The 20,537-nt window shown below is 38.9% G+C and overlaps 1 protein-coding gene across 12 annotated transcripts in view; it reads left to right on the top strand.

The window, feature by feature from the left end:
- The window catches only part of Psd3 (pleckstrin and Sec7 domain containing 3), a 557,293-nt gene that overhangs the window by 36,736 nt on the left and 500,020 nt on the right, over window positions 1-20,537 (top strand). For 9 of the 12 annotated variants that reach the window (XR_015639410.1, XM_087588275.1, XM_087588278.1 and 6 more), the window contains one exon: window positions 6,848-6,898. The exons of the other annotated variants lie outside the window; for them this stretch is intronic. The gene's annotated coding sequence lies outside the window, so the exon portion shown is untranslated. The remainder of the gene's footprint in view (window positions 1-6,847; window positions 6,899-20,537) is intronic. 12 annotated transcript variants of the gene reach the window in all.

Genomic DNA, 20,537 nt, shown 5'->3' on the forward strand with positions numbered 1-20,537 from the left:
ACGTGTGTTGTCAGTGAAGAATAGCAGAGGTGGAACAAACCAAATCAATGCGCTGTGCTCATCTCCCACTGTCTGTGGGGTCATATTTATACTCCTTCATCATGGGTCCATTCACATGTTTATTATATCCAAACATCCTTTCACCTATGTCTGCTTCAGGAAAACACCCTTTCACGTGTCTGCTTTAACAAGACATCATTTGGCTTTCCAAAGAAACTAGATGTTTCCACTTCAAGTAGTTACTGAAATATTATACAATGCATACCAGAAAAAAAAAGACAGAGAGACAGAGAATGGTGGATGAATAAAAGTAGACATAAAGGGGAGTTTCAATGCCAGAGCAACCTTAGCAAAAGTACTACCAGAACTAAGTCATCATCGCCAAAGAACTTCTATGATGTTTTCCATCCTTACAAATTTTCTACTTGAGGAAGTTGTCAGACACGTAGCCTTGGCCACATGAAAAACATATTCCAGTGAGTTAAATACAGATGTGTATAGGTGCAGGCTGTCCTCCAGAGGATTTAGAATAGACAGTCCATCTCCAAACAAGAAAGGAAGAGGAAACAATAAGGAAGTTATTTCTTTAAAAATTGTTATTATTAGAGTATAATTTACATGCCACATTCTCTCATTAAAAGTATGATTTGGAGAATTTAAATTTTCACAGAACTGTGCAACCTAATTTTAGAGCATTTTCATAACTCGAAAATTCAATCTTAGACTCATTTATTGCAACTCGTGTTTACTATCTCCTGGTGCTCTAATTCCTGTATCTATTTTCTGTTTCTGTAAATTAGTCTATTTTGGACACTGCGTAGAAATAAAAACCATAAACCATATGACCTTTTGCAACTTCTTTATCTTGTCTAGCATGTACATTAAAGGCTCAGTGAAAATAGGAAAGAACAATGAGGGAAGGTAATGGTGCCCGTGCCACGGTAAAAATCCATTACTTGGTGCATTATCCTAAAAGTAATAGAAACAAACAAAGAAAAAGGCTTATCCATATTGTAGCATGTGTCAGCTCTTTAAGATTTTATAGTTAAGCAATATTATATTGTGTGAATATATCATTTATTTATCAGTTGATAGATATTTGAGTTGTTTTCTCTTTGGGTGATTCCACAAGTAACTCGGTCATGAGCAATTGTAGTTAAGATTTTGTGTGGACACATGTCTTCTTTTCTCCTAAGTTCCGTGCAGTAGTGGATTGTTGGGCAATATGCTAGATGTATGCTTAATTCTTCTGATGGACAGCCAAGTTATTTTCCAAAGCACTGGTTCCATCATATAATCTCATGAGCAATTCAAAGGGTGCCCAATGTGTGGATGTATGACCCTTTGCCTGCATGAATCCATACATCCTAGTGGTAATTGTTTGTGAATTAAATTTACAGTTCCCTATTGGCTCCTGTTGAGCATCTTTTGTGGACTTACCGCTCACTTGAGTAACTTCTTCTAGAAATTTCAGTCCAATGGCTTGTTTATTTCAACTGGGCTTTTTTCTTTTATTATTGAGCTTTGAGAGTTCTTCCTGTTTAGATACTAGTCTGCTATCAGATAAATTATTTATAAGTATTTTCTCTCATTCTGTTGGTTGACTTTTCTTTCTTGATGATATCACAGAATGAAATTATTTTACATAGGCCCAGAAGGAAGCTAATAACAGCTATGGCTTCAGCTGCACTTAGGTAAGAAGGTACAGAAAGTTAATCTCCCATGCCACATCCCAATCTTGACTTACCCATTGGGTTTGTCCAGTCTGAAATGAGTTAAATGAACCCTGGCTGTGACTCTACCTCCATAAAAAACAACAATCAAGCTTTCTGTGTGTATACCACCCAACTAAACAGGACAAGTCACTTAAGATGAGCCAACTCAGCTGCGGCCTGAGTGGCAGCCTGTGTGAGTCAGTGTCTGCTCTCCATTGCATGTTACCATTTCTAGCCCAGCTGGAGTCAGATTGTCAAAGACTTTCAGATAAGCGATGAAGCATGGCTGCTGGTTTCCCTCCCGGTCACGTTGCCCACTGTGAGAAGTTCCTTTGTGTAGTGTGAAGGAATCATTTAACTATTCACATTTACTCCCAGATAATCGAATTAGAAGAGGTTGGCAGGAACTGAGCATGTTACATGGACTTTAAATCAGTGTCTGTCTGCTTTGGAGTAGTTTCAGAGATACTCAAGAACACCTCATTATTTCCAGTCAATGCTCCATGACCTGCCTGCTCTCAGTCCTGGGATCCAAAACCTACAGATAAAAAAGGAACTTGACAGAAAATGCTAAACCCATGAATCTCCAAGCATAATTGCGCCTTTGTAAACCTGAAATCTTTTAAGAGCCCTTTGTTCCCAACATTTAAGAGGGCTTTTGGTGTGAAAAGCCTGAGTTTAGTCTCAGGAGGGAGTCTGTATCAAATACAAGTATTCATGGAGCTGTTAATGGTCAGATGTTCTTAAATTCATTAGGAAAACTGTCTCAAAGTGCAGAGAAATTAGGAGCAGCTAATGAGGAGTCAGATGTGTGGTCTGCAGGAGACACAACTCTTGCCGCTCTTGAGAACAAGCATAAATAGCTAGACTCTGTGAAGTGACAGTAATACTCTTGACTGGATTTTCTCAGAACAGGGATTGAGACAGAAACAGGTTTGTAGCTAGTGCTTGGAGCCATGCCTGTAAGAGGGTCTGAGGTACAGGTTCACTGGAAGATTAAACTGTGATGCAGTGTGGGGAGCGGGTGTGGCAGCAGTCCCAAGATGGCGCCCGGGACTGCAGCTAAGTCTCATGACTAGCACCTGACTTCCTCACACACCTGAAACTAGCCACGTCCATTGTGAGAGCTGCGCAGGCGCACCATGACGCAAGATCAGGCCATGTGACGTGGACCTATGAACTGAGATTACGCAGACTGGACTGAGGAGGCGGAGTTGAGGGAGGATATAAGGGAGTGTGCTCCAGGGCTGGGAGAGGGAGAGAAGAAAAGAAAGATTCCTGTTAGCATGTTGTAAGGTTCCTAAATAAACCACTTTGAGAAGAACGTCATGGTGTCGCTCCTTTCTGCAGGACGGAAACAGAAGTGACAATGCAGTCCTTGGTCATGGGGAGGAGCATGGGGCTGGAAAGACCTCTCAGGATTAATGAGATATAGAAACCTAGCTTCTGTGCTCAACATGGATCTGTCACAAGAGACAGGCTGCCCCTAAGGTTGGGGCTTGGCCTTGAGCAAGCCAATAGCTAAGTGTTTCTAGATAAAGACTATTGTGTTCACTTAGATTTAACACTCCGGCAGCTGGGCACCTGGGTTGTAAACTGGAGCATCAGGACTGCACTGTCCATCCCACCAACCACACCTCACCTTTGCTTGCTACCACTGTACCACAATAATCAAACAGAACGTGTCCACACCAGCCTGCACACTTCCTCCTCTCCCAGCTGCTCTTGTGGAGTTGGGTGTCTCGAGATTGGTAGCAGGAAGTGCTGAGCTCAACCTCTTTCTTTGCAGTAGTGGAGTTTGTGTCTTTGACCATGAGGTCCTGAGTTTTACCAAGCAGACCTACTTACCTGAGAGCTGAATATATTTTAGCACCCTTTTCTGTGACAACTGGGCCCTGAGGCTCTGATCAGTTTTCTCTACAGGCTCCCTGGCTTCCACATTTTACTCTGAATTGACAGTAAATTGTTCTCCAGGTTTTCTTTGCCAAAATGCCAATATACCTTAAATAGATTGGCAATAGCCATTCAATTCCACTGTCATTAAAGTAACCAATTGCTGCAAACATTGGAAACACCAGGTACCAGCCACCTGCCCTTCCTCCCACGAGGATACCATTCTTAGTTTGTCATTGGTGACAGTTTTAACAACTGGGCATGTATTGATTTCTTGGCATATCTCCAACAAATTACCCAAAACATGCACACACACACACACACATACACACACACACACACACACACACACGCACAGAGCTGTTGCTGTTTGGTCTCCTACATCAGAACTTGTGTCATGGTAAAGCAAAGCGAATGTATGGAGAACAATATTTAAAGAGAAACCTACTTTTCAGCACTAAACCTATGGCTCTCTGATCCTGTGAGTTTGCTCCTTTAAGAGCCATGTTTAAGAGTGTACATTGTTAACTTAAGCAGTTGCTGGCCAAAGTGTTTCTCTACATGTTTGAAACAATTTACATTCTCGCCATCAATGTCTGAGAGACCCAATTACATGGAATTCTTCAATTTGACTTTAATGAATTTGATGGATGTGAACCAGGAAGTTGACTTATAGCACACTTATGGCTAATAAACGTGAACATCCTGTGTATTTAGTAACCACCAGGTTTCATTGTTACATGTTTCTTTTTATAACCTCTACCTATTTTTCTGTTTTATTGTCTTATTACTGACTTATGATTTCTTACCTTTCGCAACTAGCCTCTACTACAGGAGCAGATATTTTCTCTCAGACTACGTTGATGTGTTTGTTTGCTGAGACAGAGTGGCAGGGTGTTGCTATGTAGCCTAGGTTGGCCTCACAAATGATCCTCCTGCTTTAGACTCTGAGTGTTTATCACAGGCATACACCACCATGCCAAATGTTATTTTGTTTCTGTGGCATTTTTATTATAAGAAATGTTTACACTTGAATTCCTTCAGATCATCTATTGCTACCTTTGTTGACTTATATTATGTTCTTTTTCTAATGGTGTCATTAAAAATATTGTTGGAAACAGGAGAGATAACTCAGAGGGTAAAAGTCCTCTTGCTGAGGACAGGGGTTCAATTCCAGCACCCACATGCAGCTAATAACTATAACCACAGTGCTAGGAGATCCAGTGTTCCCTTCTGGCTTCTGTGGGCACCACACACACACATGTTGCACAAACATACATTCAGGCAAACACTCATGCACATAAATAACCCTCCCTCCCAATTTTTGAAAAGATTTTTTTCCAAATTAAATTACAAAGTTCCAAAAGGTATTTATATGAAAATAATTTAACATCACAGAAATGGAGTTGATGTACAGCATTAAGATTTTTCTATGACTACTCGGTTTCCATAAAGATAATCAGCAAAAACATGTTTGATGTGTTCCCATAAATTTTGACTTGGGATTTAAATTTATTAAAATTTATTCCAAAATAAGAAGGAGTGAGGCAAAGACCCACTGGGATGCTAATCACATTACCTGTCTGCATGGGTGAATTGCAGACAATCTATGAAGCAGTGTTCGGATGAAGAAATAAACTCAGTTACACTTGCAGAGTAGAATGCTTGATATAAAACAAAATTATACTTGTAGAGAATATGATTCTACAAGAGAAGGGAAGAACAGCCTTAATGGAAAGAGCTAAATCAAGAAATACTGCTTTTGAAAAATACATAAATACAAAAGAGCTGAAAAGTTATTAACCTGGTAATAATTATCTATAGACTGTGAAATTATGAATAACTAATATTCTCTTTCTGATGAATATTTTCCATTATTATGTATTGCATTCTGCCTTATTTTATTTAATTAATGTTCTAATTATGAGGGATGCGATCTTGTTTATTGCTGTGATTAGCTTGGAGTTCTACTTGTAGATCAGGCTGGCCTTGAACTTAAGGAGATTCCCCAGATTCCACCACCTTGCAAATTCTGGGATTATAGACAGGAGCTGCTGTGCCTAGCCTACAGATCACATCCTAAGGACAAGAATAGAATGATTAAATAATTAAAACAATGATTTCAATTAGCAGAGTCTGTAATGATGAGTGAGTGGTGATTCTATGTGCTACTATAATCAAATCAAGCCAAAGCCCAGAATAGTTTTCATGCTTGTGTTAGCTCTTTACAGTTTTTACAGAATATGCTTATATTCACCAATCCACCCATCTCCAACAACTTCCCAGATTCACCCACTTTTCCCTACCCACTCATTTTGATATTCCTTTTTTGTCCTTTAAAGCCACCAAGACCAATGCATGCATTGCATGTTTTTGTACCACGTTATGCAGTGTCCTTGGAGTTCAGAAGAGGACATTGGACCCCCTCAAACTGGAGTTACTGATGGTTGTGAGCCACTGAATTAGGGCTCGCTGTAGACCAAGTATTCTTAGCTGCTGTGACATCTTTCAAAAAAGATTTTTGGTTACATTTTTTTTTTCTGAGAGATTCTCAACTTGTTTTTACTCCCTTCAACACATGCTAAGAGGAAATTTTTGCACAAAATACCTATTAAGTTTTTATGTTTTTTTAACTCTTACAAATTATTTTAAAAGAACTAAGATGATCTTAATGCATGTTTTATTTTCGGTGATGTGCTGGTCCATGCTAACAGCAGGCTCTCCAGAGGCAAAGTAAGAATTTGTCCCAAACATCCTGATTTCTACCAAGACTGTTCTAAGTATTTACATTGAAATCATTGATGATAGGTTTCAAAAGAGATTTATATAATCAATTTTCCTCTGTATGATCCATGTCTAGCATATTTCTGTTTGTGTGTGTGTATATATACATATATATATATATATATAAATTAGGATATATATGAATGTTATATAAATTAAATAGAATTGTTATATAATATAACATAAAAAATAATTGTATATGATTATTTCTTAATATATTATATAATTATATATAATACATATGATATGTTTATTATACATAAATATATAGATAAAGAATAACATATTTGTATATTATATGTAATATAAAGCCTAAATATATGTAAGAAATGCTCATTTAAAAATATAAGTATATAATATATTTAAATGTATATATATATGATTTAGTGTATTTAGTCATAAAAACTAAACTCTATAGATAGCATTGAAGCCCTTTTTTATTTTTTTCTCCACAGCAGAATTTCCTTACTTTGCTTCCCGAGAAATAACTACTATAAAAGAATCAGGTACATATTCTTCCAATCTGAGTTTTGCATATATTTGATACGATGCATAGTTATGTTTTGAATGTTTTTTATTTAGAATTTGTTTATTTTCTTCTGTATCATTTTTATATGACGAGTGTTCTGCTTGCACGTGTGTTCATATACCATGTGCATGCAGTTCCCATAGAGACCAAAAGAAGGTATTGGATCATCTGGAACTGGGGCCATATAGGATTTTGAGGCACCATGTGGGTGATATAAACCAAACTTGGGTCCTCTGAAAGAGCAAAAAGTATTTTTCACCGCTAACTCCAGCTCCTGAAAATATTAAAGTTTTATATTCAAATGTTCAATAGCATAAACCAAATTAGTTAATTTTAAAATGAGGAATAGTCTGAATAGACAGTTCCTGAAAGAAAATACACGAATGGCAATTACATGGAAAAAGAAAATGTTGAGCATCAGGAATCATTGGTGAAATACAAATGAAATGTGGCAAAAGGGAAACCCTTGCATACTACTGCCTATAATGTAAATTACTCCAGTCATTATGTAAAACAGTATGGAGATTCTTCAAACCAGTAAATCGAGAAGTACCTCATGATTTAGAAATCCCCCAGCAGTGTATATAACCTAAGAAAATGAAATCAATATGTCAAACAGACAGCTGCCCTCCCATGCTCATGCTAGCTCAATTCATAATAGCCACGAAATGGAGGCAACCCGTGTGTGCCACCTGATGAATGGGGGTGAGAAGGCAGTGCAGATACACAATAGAATACTAATCAGCCACCAGCAGATTGAAATCCTGTCATTCGCAGAAAGACCTATGGAAATGGGAATCCTTCTATGGCATGAAATGACTCAAATGGAAAGACAAGTGCTGTGTGAAACCCGTGCTTAAGAAACCTAAAAAAGTTCATCCTATAAGAATTGACAGTTGAGCGCTAGCCGTGGTAGTCTGGAGAGAGGAAAGACGCAGGAGTGGTGGAAATGTAACCTTTGCCTACTGATCCACATTTTGGCAGGAGGAAGATGTACTATCATGTCTGCAAGTGACTGTAGGCAACAGTAGCATACTCCAAAGAGAAGAAGGAAGGGTTTTGAAATTGCCCATCAGGAAAAAATTGCTGTAAGCTTGAATATTCCATTTTATATTAAAATATGGAGAAGTCAGGGAAAGCGACTTTCCTGTAGGCAAATATGGCAGAGATTGTGGCTCTCCTTTGTCTGCACTCCGCTGGCACACTGCTAAGATGAGGTTGGGAGTTGTCCACACTGGCTGTGTGCTCTGTGTCCAGGATTGAGAGAGGACAAAGGACAGGCACCAGCATTCGTTTACAAACCCGGGTCTGTTGAACTTTTGGGTTTCCTCTTCTGACAACTGATTACACATTTTTCTTTCCCTTAATTTGTCCCCTTTTCTATTGATTTATAAAGATGAATTGATGAACACTTAGTAGAGTCTTAGGTGTCTAAAATAAAATATTTATGTTAGATTTGCATGTTTATTTGATAAATTTGATTACTTAACATGTGCTAGCATACATGTCTAAACAAAACTTTTTAAAGTATTTAAAGGAGGCTATTTAAATCATATTGCATTTTTGTAAATCCAATTTCCCTTTCTGAATAAAACCTATTCTGTTTTATTTCTTTTTGAATATGAAGCCCCACCTATTAATTTCTTTAAAAATTAGGCGGACCTTTATATTATATTGATTTCTAAAAATTACTGGAGTTGTGCGAAGTTCTTTAAGCTATTGTAAATTACTCAAAATTAAAACTTAGAAGAATCTGCTTCTTAGATCCAATTACGGATAAAGGAGAATCAAGAACTGATACGGCCCTGTTCGCATTCTCTTGGTCATTGAGTTTCGATGTTTTCTCCTGTCCAGGTGGTATCATTTTGATGCCTAGTTAGAGAATATTCCAACGGGTGAGCAAAGTAAACTGAAGGAAACACCACATAATGCAAAGCTTATGTCATTGTTAAAAATGAGAAATGCAAATACATTTTCAGAAACACACATAGATACCATTTAGAAGCAGTTTAATCCTTCTTCCCGCTCCATGGACCTATTCAGCTTACTGCTTTCTCAGGTACTGCTCACTGTTTCAAGTACTGGCCTTCCACAATCACTACGATCTGTGTGCATGAACATGGACACATACACCTAGACATGTGCATGGGTGTGGTTGGCCCAGTTAGCATGTGCCCAACCGCAGTCATGAGTCAAGGCTTTTCTGGGGCTTGTGTTTACTTTGAGTCGTTCCGTTCCTCACAACAACCCAGAGGGCTGGTTTTCCAGCCCAACAGCATGCAGCTTTGGGAGAAGCTACATAAGTTCCAAGTTGTGCTTTGGAGTGTTCTTTCTGTCAGTCTTCCAGAACAGGGCAGGTCGTATTCATCTCTGTCAGCACTGAATCCTCATCTCCTGCAATTTTGCGTGCTGTCTGGCCCACACAGTCAGCATCTGATACAATTGGTTGGGCAGGATTACAGGGCTGTGTCTGCATCGACCTCAATCCATCAGTACCTCACCGGAGCATCTCTGCCCTCCATGGGGTACCTTAGGTTTGGCCAAGAAGAAAAAAAAAGACAGGGATGTGAGGAGGCAAGTGAAAGAACAGGCTACTCTTCTAGCTTTATTAGAATACTGACAATGAGCTGAAGAAATGAGTCTTTTAACAAGAATGTAGTGGTCATCATTTCATTCATACAAGGGAATCATAGCTTTACAAGCAGCTTTTTGATGGCTACTTTTTACTCTGAAGTTCAAACCTGAAGCTGATTGGAACGCAGCATCAGAAAAAGGAAATGAGCTGAGGTGAGGAAGGTGGAAGAGTCAGACGGATTCCAGGCTTGATCCTTCCTTCCCCCTTCTCAGGGTGGAGTTAACATTAACGTATTTAATAAGCAGATATGACCGCTGTATGTCAGGATGCTCAAGTTGCCAAGATATGACAGAAGCTGAGACGAGTGAGGTCCTGTTCTCCTGGAGATTAAATGAGGATGCTAGAGGATAAAATGGTGTACAGAACAATTGACAAATAAATAGGAGTATTGTAAATGCCATAAAAGTATGTACAGAGTGTCATATAAGCCATGGTTGTCATTAAAGGTCTTTCTGAATATGGTGTAGGATAGCAGTCAGCTGTCTCTTTCCAAAATTCATGTTGAAATATTAATCTCAATGAGACCATATTAATGGATGAATATTTGAAGAGTCTTTAGATCATAGAGGTAGAGTGCTCATGGAGGGGATTGGTGCCAGTTTCAAGAATGGCAACAGAGAGCATTCTAGCCTCTCACACTGTGTGCTGGCTCTCTGTGAGACTATAACCACCCATGAGAGATGGGCTCTTCACCTGAGACTGAATATCTCAATCTTGAATTCCCAGGCTTCAGAATAAACTATGAAGAACAAATTCTCTTTTTTTTCTTTTTTTTTTTTCTTTTTTTTTCGGAGCTGGGGACCGAACCCAGGGCCTTCCGCTTGCTAGGCAAGCGCTCTACCACTGAGCTGAATCCCCAACCCCTGAAGAACAAATTCTCATCGTTTTTAAGTTTATCCGACAGTATTTTGTGGCAGCCCAGTTGAATTCAGACAGAGCTGAGACCTGAGTAAGAAACAAGCCTCGTGAGTGAAACAACAAGCTTATGTCAAGCAAAAGGCTCAGAGAGGACCCAAAGTGGATACAGGAATGGGGCGGCTGACCTGGAGTATGGTGGATAAGAATCCAGAACTGAAAATACATGAAGTAGCTCGAGCCAGATCAGGCAAGATCATGCAGACCTCCATCGTGCCAGGCAAAGAGCCTAGGTTATAAGTGCAAATTTTTAGTTCAGAGAAGGGTCCACTTTGGGGAGTCTTTGGGATGCCGGGTAAGCCATGACTGCCAGAATCTGGCAACTACAAGATTTAGGAAGTCTGTGTGGGTTGGTTCCTGGACCAGCTGCTTGAGAGTAGAGAGCAGGCAGAGAGGAGATAGGAGCCGATACAGAAACAGTATCCTACTACAGAAGACTAAGCAGCAGGTAGGACTCAGCGACGGTTTCAGTTGACGGAGATAAAACTCTCCGGCAATGTGAAACGGGGGGATAGTCCTTCTGAGGACTGAGTTGGGTTACTGTGATTCCATAGAAACCTGAGCACCCGGGACTCAATTATGCTCCCAGCATCCCACAGTGTAAACTTGGAACAGCAAATCAGCTCCAGGACCCGCACATGCAAACCTTCTCCAAGTTCTAGCTCCAAATTCTCACCAGTATGAGCCCCAGTCAGAAGGCAGGCTGGGCAACAGGGTAGCAGCAGGGTGCTGGCTCCCACTAGGAATGACAACCTATGTGGCAAGAATCCTGCTTTAGATAGTTGAGGATCAAATTCAGAACTCTGTACCTTTGGGTCTGGACGCTATTTAAACTAAGTCTTTAACATTTTCTGCAAATTTAAAGCAAACCCCGATGAGGGAGCAAACATGGAAACTCACTGTAGACAGGACTCGATCGTGCATTCCACAGGCAGGTCTGCCTTAGGTTAAGTAAAATATGAACTGGAGTTTTTATGCCAACAACATCTCAGAAAAATCACACTGTGCCCATGCTTCAACAGCAGTGCTATGCATTGATACATTGTCATTAATTTTTGTTTTAAGTGAAACAGCCCCAAACTCCACATGATTCATCATAGAGCACCGTGCCACCCAAGTAAATGTGCTTAAACTTTTATTAAATGCAGTAAAATTGGCCCGAAATTATGAGTTAAAATGAAGTGTATTTGAAGGAGATGCTAGTAACACTACATAAAAATGTGTATAGCTGCTGACTTGAAACCGTATAGGTCCATCATTGACTGGCCAGTATGTGCAGTATTTCCTATAGTAAGGTAAATGCTAAAAGCGTAGCTATTTTATTAGAAGTATTTGTTTCTGGGTCCTTTCTGGGCTTTGTGCATAGTGCACATACATGACCTCATTCCCCCTCTGTTCTTCACCTGTTTGTATATAAGCAGAGGAGCTGAGAGGCCGGTATGATCATGGGTTATGCCTAATATGTACCATGTGGATTGCAGTAGTTTCCCCACTGATGTGTCTTCTTTACCTCATGGAGCTCACATAACCACATGTTAATGTCCTTGGCTTTTCCTACAGAACAAGGGCCATAACAAATTACCTCAACGTGGTCCATAGACCTCCAGGCAATTATGCAGAAAAGGGAAGAGAGATTGAGGTGGGTGTTCTAGACCACACGACTGATGTCTATTATATACATTAAAGCCAGGGCCTGAACCGTCTTCCATTACTATCAGTTTCTTCAAAATGGAGCTTCCCATGAGAGCTAAGAGTTAAGCCAGTGTGCGTTCAGAGGAAGGGGCATCTGTATGTTGGTTCTTGTTGCCCGGTGCGTTTCCAAATGGCCAATGAATGGGGTAGAATAAGAAATAACTCCTGCAGATGGTATGTGGTGTTTTTAACTGCCCACTGTATGAAGAACTGAGAAAAGACATCTATAACAAAACTCCATAGCTTGACGCTGAGTAAGCACCACCTGGAGGAAATAGAGTCTCACTCCTTATGCAGCCTCCCTTGTGACAGCATTCTTCCCAGCTCCTAATAAGTATGCCACATTCTCCTTTACCTCTTCCCCTCAAGTACGTCTGTCCCATCTCTCCCGTCTGCTCATATTCTGAGCCTTGACTCAGGACAGCAAGCCAGAGGGAGTGAAAGAGAGAAGATGCAAAGATGACCCTCCTGCCTTTCCCAGGTGGGTTTTTAAATGTGGAGATAGCAATGAGCATAGCAGCTCATTTTAGTGGAGCACATACATGCTTGCATGTGTGTGTGTGTGTGTGTGTGTGTGTGTGTGTGTGTGTGTGTGTGTTGACAGGAAGGTGGTCTGATTTTAATAATGTCTTAACCAGAGATCTGGTTTTTCCTGAACTACTGATGAGGTTTCCTGAATGGAATAGTAACAATCTCTTCTACTACGAAAGGATCCAGTCACAGAAAAATCTCTGGTGAGACTAGAAAGCCTGAACAAAATAAATCAGACATTGATTTAATGTAGGTGTTGGAACTGTACAGGGAACAAGAAAACTTGCAAGGTTTGGTAAAAGCAGTACTGTCCCTTGAGAGGAAGAAGCAAAGGAATTAACAGACCAAAAACTGAGGGCCACACACCAGTATCCCAGACACCAGAGAGGCTAAGGCAGGGCAAGGGCATCGACTAAACTTGGGATTTTCACCTAACCAGGATTTTTCTTCTTGAAAGAAAAGATAAAAAAGAACCCAGTCAAAATGGGCTTCAAAGCTCTCAAATTCCTAGTGAAGTTGGAGGTCCCAAATAACATTCAGTTTTATATTACTTATTTACAGATAAGTTATATATCCATCTCTAAGCACAAGAATTTACCTCAAGGGTTCAGTCATGATTTTACACCCATCAATCACCATGCCTGTTGAATTACTCCTTAATGATCTTCTGTTAATGGTGCTATTGGGGAACAGAGTAACAAACATGGCTAAAATGATGATATTAAGTTTGGCAGTGGAAGAGGGAGAGGATTGGGAAACCTCAAGAACTAGCTGCATTCTACAGTGGGGCTTAGAGAACAAAAAACCTTCATAGGTCGGGGCTCTCTGTGCCTTATGTGCTTGCTAAATAGGAGAGGGGGTTGCAGTCTTATCCCCATGTGGTATTTTCATGAGCAGATTCAGGGTGTTGATGGGTTGAGTCAGTGAGTGAGTCAGACTTCACTCCACCCAGAAATAAAGCCACAATGGAGTGTTTCAGAAGACAGGTGTGAGTCATGCTGGAGCATTGAGCCACGCTGTGACATCACCACTACAGCCTGTTTTGGGCCCAAGGAGTGGATGAAAACGTATTGGTTGCATCTGCACTCAATTGAGTTCTATGACATTAATCACACCAAGGTCAACATCTGCTACTTGCTTTTTGGCTCACAGTAATCTTAAAGATGAATGTGGAAGCCTTTGGTAATAAGGCTTTGATCATAGAAAGCTAGATTCTGATTAAATTTTGTTTAGATGTGTTTGTGGCCACCAGTGTCTTCTGGGGGTTCTCAGACATAACAATTACAGTTAAGAGGTATAACAGCAAATATCCTTTTAAGAAGCGTCTAATGATTAATCATAATATATTCATACATATGTATACACAGTGTGTGTTTAACTACACAAAACTGTTTATTGCAGTATATTTCTTAAAATAGTAAATACCCAATAATGAATGGCCAATTGTTGGGTATTCTTTAGATTATACTCTATATAATAAGATGTTTGAAACTCTGAACAAGTAAAACATTATACACACACACACACACACACACACACACACACACATATATGGACAAATACATGTTTATATATAAAATGAAAGAAAGAAAAGACTGAATAATAAAAAATAATTACAAATGACTATATATAGCTGGAAACTTTGGTAGCTTAAATGTGAATGACCCTCATAGGTTCATATACTTAAAATCAGTTCCCAAGTTGGTGAAACTGTTTGGGAAGGATTAGAAGGTACGGCCTTGTTGGAGGAAGTGAGCCACTTTGAGATTTCAAAAAGTTCATGCCATTCCCAGAGTGAACTCTCTTGTCTCTCTGTCTCTTTGTCTCTGTCTCTCTCTGTGTCCTGTCTCTGCCCCTCTCTCTCTCTCTCTCTCTCTCTCTCTCTCTCTCTCTCTCTCTCTCTCTCTCTTCCCCAACCGTGTGTGTGTATGTGTGTGTGTGTGTGTGTGTGTGTGTGTGTGTGTGCCTCATGACTGAAGATCAAGATCTGAGCTCTCCTATACTCCTTTGTTCCACTGTCATGGACTCTAACCCTGTAAAATATTAAATCAAAGCAAATGCTTCCTTCTGTAAGTTGCCTTATTCATAATATTTTATCACAGTAATACAAAACTAAGCATGGCAAACACTTTGTGTTAAAATAGGCTGGCAAGCTGGCTTAATGAGTGAAGGTACCTGTCACCAAGCCTGATGACCTGCGTTTAATATACAAGGCCCACAAGGTGAAAGGATACAACATCATCCTTCTTCTGCATGTTGTTCTCTGACCTCCACATCCATGCTGTGGCATGAATGTGTCCAATACAACAAATAAATACACGTAAAAATTTTTAGATATTTTTATAAATATATAAGGATGTATTTATATTAAGTTTTACACAGTATTTTTGAAAATTGGGCACAGCATTTTGAAAATCAAGGGTTTGTTGGCAACATAGTGGAAAAATAAGAATTGGTTTACCAAAGTTAGCTTTGTGCTTAATGTGACCTTTAAAGTATGTTAAACACTAAAGAAAAGTGGATAAATTCACTCAAGAATTCAGAGATCAAGTCAATCACCACATTACTGGTTGCTGAAAATCTTCTAAAATGCTTCCAAGTTTCCACAGATAACGATTCAAGTGCCCTGAAGCAATTTCATTGTGAATGTTTTCAGACTGCCATGTTTTCTCCTTAACACCGTTTTCAAAGGGTTTGGAGGCATTCTCTTCCTAGATATGTCCTCTCTTAATTTAGACACTCATTGATCTAATCATAAAAGGAAGCCATTAGAGGCACCCTATGCCAGATATTACTCATGCTTGATAAATTGCATGCCCAGGGGAAGGTGAAAAGCACATCCATAAAAATAGAATGTAATTCACATTGATTAAAACAGCATGTGCCAGGCCGTGCTTTGTATGGAAGATGGGAAGTGGCATTAAGTATCAAGAAACTGGACAACTGAGTGTAAGAGATGAATGGGCCCTGTGAGTTTCAATTACTCAGCGGAATTTTTTGATTGTTTATTTTGTAGTGGGTGGTGTGTGGAGAATTAGCAAGAGAACAATGTAGTAAAGGAGTAAATCAGCTCACAATTGCAAAGCAGTGCCCAACATGCTATAGTAAAAGCGAAGAGGAAAATGCATTTAAGCAAGTAAAGAGGAGAAGAGGCCCTAGAATTAGCACATACGAAACAGCATACATCTATGGACGAAATCAAGATTTAGGGAAAGGCAAGTATCCTGTTGTCCCTGCTTGAAAAGACCCAGATGTCAATTTGACTGTTGCACTCATTTTATTTTGGAATCTAATAAGTGTTAAAGCCTAATACATACCATGTTCAAAATTAGGCATCTTACTCTTCCAGCCTTTCCCCATGGGCTCTGGGATCCTCAATGTTTTTGCCTGTTTTTTGTTTTGTTTTGTTTTCAGTTTTAGGTAACTGCTCATTCTTTCCTTAGGCCAAATACTGAGAAGCTGTAGTGTGCGTGTGTGTGTGTGTGTGTGTGTGTGTGTGTGTGTGTGTGTGTGAGTGTGTGTGTGTGTGTGTGTGTGAGTGTGTGTGTGTGTGTGTGTGCGTGCATTATGCATGTAAGTACATGTGTATGTGGGGAGTTCACACTCTAATGCTTACACATGGGGAGGTTAGAGTAGAACACTGTGTGTTCTCTTTCTTTCTCTACAGTAATCTTTGTGAGACAGGGCCTCTTAGTAAACCTGGAGCTGTGCACTGGCTAGACTGGCTAGGTAGCAATGTCCACTATTCTCCTGTCTCCCATGCTCTGTCTCTTGTTCTGAATTACAGGCATACATGGCTACACCTGGGTTTGTATATGATTGTTGGTCATCAGAATGCAAATCTTCATGATTACCAGGCAAGCACTTGCCCCTGAGCTCTCTCTAACCCCTAAAAGTCACTGTGGATGTTAGATCAGATCATTTCTCTACCTTTGGTCTAGAAAACTAAAGTATTATACTGCACTACAAGGAGTAATAGGTAGTAAGTACTTTGTTTTTGAATGAACTTGTTTACGGGTATTACTTTTCAGTTCTACTAAGACTTGTCTGTATACCATATCTAAAGTACCAGTCAGTGCTTCTGGCTTTGCTAAATAGAACCCTATGGACCCTCAGCAGTCTCAGTAGCTTTCAGGTTTCCCCCTAGCCCAACCCATCATGCTCTCTTGCACTTCCACTTCCATTTATTCTCTGCTTAGCAGACAATGATCATTTTTTCTGCAAGACAGACCATATAATCGTCCAGTCTGAATCAGCAGCGGCCCCCAGTTCACTCTCATGATGGAGTGTTTTACATGTCTTGCCACTTCCCCTCCCTCATGCTGCCCTCTAGCCTCTTACTTCCACTTCACAGCACTACTTCTGCTCCTGGAATGGCTTACTTTCCCCCTGACCTCCACCAAATGTGCTTGACCCCTCAGCTTCAAAATTTGATTCACTGCTCCTTTTTGGTAACATTATCAAATAGTGATTTCCCTTCTTACACCCTATTTCTGCTCTTCTTTCTCTCATCTCATGCACCCCTGTCAAACATAACATGGTTAACATCTAATTTGGCTTGTTGTCCAATATCTACAACCCATCCTCATGGTATGAGTCCAGGGGGTGTCATTTCATTTCTTCTCGGTTGTGTCTCCTGAATCTATAATGTTATATCTGAATGTTATATATATTCAATGCATATTTATAGATTATCTGTCTCTTAACAGTCACCAGTTGCCTGTCGTTCATGTAAGGGTAGCACCTTCTGAGACTGTCCACAGTAGTATTGACATATTAGCTGGTATTGTAATTATGCAGGTCTTCTTTAGATTGTCAAACTTCTTTAGGTTAAGATTCCCTGTCACACATAGAAGACACTGTCTCATAGCAGATGTCTTGTTCTCTTACAGTCTTTCAACCCACCTCGTCTGTGGTATTTTCTAAACCTTAGGTGTACATGTCACATTGTAGATTCTGAACAGTTCATTTTTCTCTGCATTTGGACTACTTGTGTATTTCTGTAATGGTCTCTATCTGCTGCAGGAAGATTTGTGATGAAGGGGTCGGGGTGAGAGCTGAATTTACCTGTAGGTTGGTGGAGAAGAGAGCGCATACCGTTGTCTATTTCTTAAACCAGTACGATTACTAAGTGCATTTTAACTGCTTATCCCTATTCTCACAGATAATAGGAATTGCTTTCTAATGAAAGAAACCAAAGAGGTTCAAATAGAAAGGGGTCAGGATCATGGGTAGGAAGATTCAGTATGGTTATGATGTCATATGTTCCCAGTGGGATCTATGGAGTCAGTGTAACTTAATCAAAATCCCAGAAAAGTATTTTGTAAATATTAATAAAATGAATTCTAAAGTTGGCATGGAGAGGCTGAAGACTTGGAATAGCTAGCACAATAATAAAAGAGAATGAACTTTGAGGGATGATTGTAGTCAACCTCGAGACTGTGAGGTTTGGGCAAAATGCAAGACAAATAATCAGCAGAATGGAAGATAAAATCCAGGAATCAGCCCAGATAGAGTGAACTGATTGCCAACAACGGAGGGAAGAATGAAGAGAGTATCATCTTGTCAGCAGATGGTATGAAACTACCAGACATTTGCATGCAAAAAATGTAGAGATAGCTCTTATGTCATAAAAATTAACTCCAGTTGGATACAAATCCAAATATAAACTACAAATGCATAAAACTCTAACATATGAGAAAAACTAAGTGACCTTGCATGTGTTGATGAAAATTAAAAACTTCTGTTCTGTCAAAGTGTTAAGAGAATTAAAAGACATTTCACACACTTGCAGATATATGAAATTTGTATCCAAATTATACAAAGAAATCTTAAAGCTAACTTCAAATGAAAAAATTATAAAAAGAGGTTGAAAGATCTGAATAGATACTCCTTGGGGACAGTGTACAAGTAACAAATAAGATATGGAAAAATACTCTATGTCATCATGGAATTGCAAATTAAAAGAGACTATACAACTAGTAGACAGTGACAACTCTAATGCTATCAAGGACAGGGTCTAACAAAAGCACTCATTCATTGCTGGTAGAAATGAAAAATAGGGGCTGGAGAAATGGCTCAGTGGTTAAGAGCACTGACTGCTCTTCCAGAGGTCCTGAGTTCAAACCCAGCAACCACATGGTAGCTCACAACCATCTGTAATGAGATCTGATGCACTCTTCTGGTGTGTGTCTGAAGATAGCTACAGTGTACTCGGATAAATAAAAATAAATAAATCTCAAAAATAAAAAATGCAAAATAGTACGGCAACTTTGAAAGACATTATGAAAGTTTCTTATAAAACTAAAAATAGTCTAGCATATGATAATGTTCCTTGTTACTTTTCCAAATGAGTTGACATTTTTGTCCATGACAACTTTACTCATAATAACCAAAATGTGGAAACAAAATGATATCCTTCAATAGGTGAATAGATACAGTAGAATAGCATTTAGTGACAAGAATAAATGAGCCATCGATCAAGTCACCAAAATAAGATTAGACAGCCTTAAATGTATTTTGGTAAGTGAAAAAATCTAGTAAGGATACACACTTTGATTTCAGCTAAATATAATTGTTGAAAAGTAAAATTACAGATGTAAGAAATTGATCCTTGGTTATCAGAGATTGATGGAGTGTGAAACTGAGCAGAGGGAAGGGAAGGAAATTTTAGGGCAGTGAACAATTCTGTACAGTGCTGTTATCACCAAGGAAAGTGACTGAACAGGCCATAAGCACATGTCACAATACATTTGTCTATATGCAGAAATGAGCACAAGATTGAACCTAGGTATCAATTATGGGTTTTGCTTACAATAACATATCAATATTGGCTCATCAGCCTAACATATGTACCACATGAATGTAAGATGTTAGTAGTAGGAAACAATGTGGGCTATATTGGAAACTACTTTCTGCTAAATTTTTCTATAAGACATCTCTAAGCATCAGTCTATTAAGCCTGTGGTATTTTCTTTTAATTTTGTTAGCATGTATCAATTGTTAATAAGTTCTCTCTGCAGATATATACAGCACACAACAAATATATATATATGTATATATATATATATATATATATATTATTCTTTATCTCCACACTCCCAACCTTAAGTAATCAGTATTCTAAATTCAGGTCAGCTTTATTTAGCTTCTACATATGAAAAAGAACATATGGTTCATGTCTTTCTGTTCTTTACTTATTTTACTTAACATAGTATTCTCCTATTCTATACATTTGCTGAAAATAACAGGATTTCTCGAATATTGACAGAGATATGAAGAAAAGGGGACTCTCATACATGGTCATTATGAAGAACAGAATGAAGGTTCCACAATAAAACTACAAATAGATATACCATGTGATCCAAAAGTCCCACTTCTAGTTTTAAATATTAAATAAATTATATTATATGTATTAATATATTATATGTAAATATTAACCAACAAAGGAAATACAATTCGCATAATAAAGAGATGCTGTATTTGTGACAACTGTTTATAATAGCTAAGATAACTAGGATCAACTTAGGTACCAATCAGAGTCCAGGTAGATACTAAAGATGTGGTATGCTGGTGAGATGTTCACCAAGTAAAGAAAATGTGATGTGTATACTTAATGTAATATTATTCAGTCACAAAGTCTATTGTTTTAAAAAAAATTAACAGGAATCCCCTAAGCTATTGGCATCGTTAGGATTTGAGAGGACCCATGTGACTATACAAGGTGGATAAATGAAAAGTAAAATTTAATGTACTTAAAAAAACCAACAGGACCAAATTACAGAGAGTTATGTGAGGCAGAGAGAGAATTTCTGATTTTATTCTGTATATCATGGGATTCTTC

Source organism: Rattus norvegicus, chromosome 16, assembly GCF_021556685.1.
Source record: "Rattus norvegicus strain SHRSP/BbbUtx chromosome 16, alternate assembly SHRSP_T2T, whole genome shotgun sequence".
NCBI lineage: Eukaryota > Metazoa > Chordata > Mammalia > Rodentia > Muridae > Rattus > Rattus norvegicus.